Raw genomic sequence first — 816 nt, 5'->3', positions numbered from 1 at the left:
TTCTACTAAACATACATTGACATGTGCTATACATTGTATTCAACACAACTATAGCTGAATTTATCTCTACCTATGGAAACCGTATGGGTAAAAATTCTTGTTGCTATTCCTGAGCTGCAAAAAAGCCTCCAGAATCAACATATCAAGCCATCTGTACCATTCTGTCAACAAACAATTACATTACAAGTCAAAATAGATTGCGTATGGTTATAGCATATACCATACATACTATAAAAGTTTACAAAATTTAATTTGATCAGCAGTATATATTGATATAGAAAACAGATACGCATTCCTCTGTTTCGATGTATGTAGATATTGCGAACTCCACCCCAACACTCACTGTCTCATTGCTCCTTTTGGTCAGCAAGCGCTTTCGCATTAGAAGAAGAAAACCAAAATAAAATTTTAATGAAAAATGCAGAGTATTACGCTGATCACTTTCAATGTGCTTGTGTTCATTGCATTATATAATAGTACAATCATGTATGCAAACAGTGAAACAGTGCCAAAATGTTAAAAACTAATTCAAGTTACCTAAAACAATCTTCCCAGCAGGGTTAGCCTTGTACAGACGCTCTCGCGCAGTCGTGCCCCATTCCCGAATAACACAACAACTAAGTAAGGCAGTGGGCTTTATGCCCCAAATAGCACCTAATCTGGTTGCTAGGGCTCAAAGAGAAACATGTAACGTACATGTGCATGATGCTGCATCATGGAGTCCACAGAGCAGTGACAACTGTTCTATGTGTGTATGGATACATTATGAATATATTATGCATATATAAGTATAATATATATATAATATAATTATGT

This window comes from Corticium candelabrum, chromosome 18, assembly GCF_963422355.1.
Source record: "Corticium candelabrum chromosome 18, ooCorCand1.1, whole genome shotgun sequence".
NCBI classification, from domain to species: Eukaryota; Metazoa; Porifera; class Homoscleromorpha; order Homosclerophorida; family Plakinidae; genus Corticium; species Corticium candelabrum.
This window is presented reverse-complemented; position numbering follows the sequence as displayed.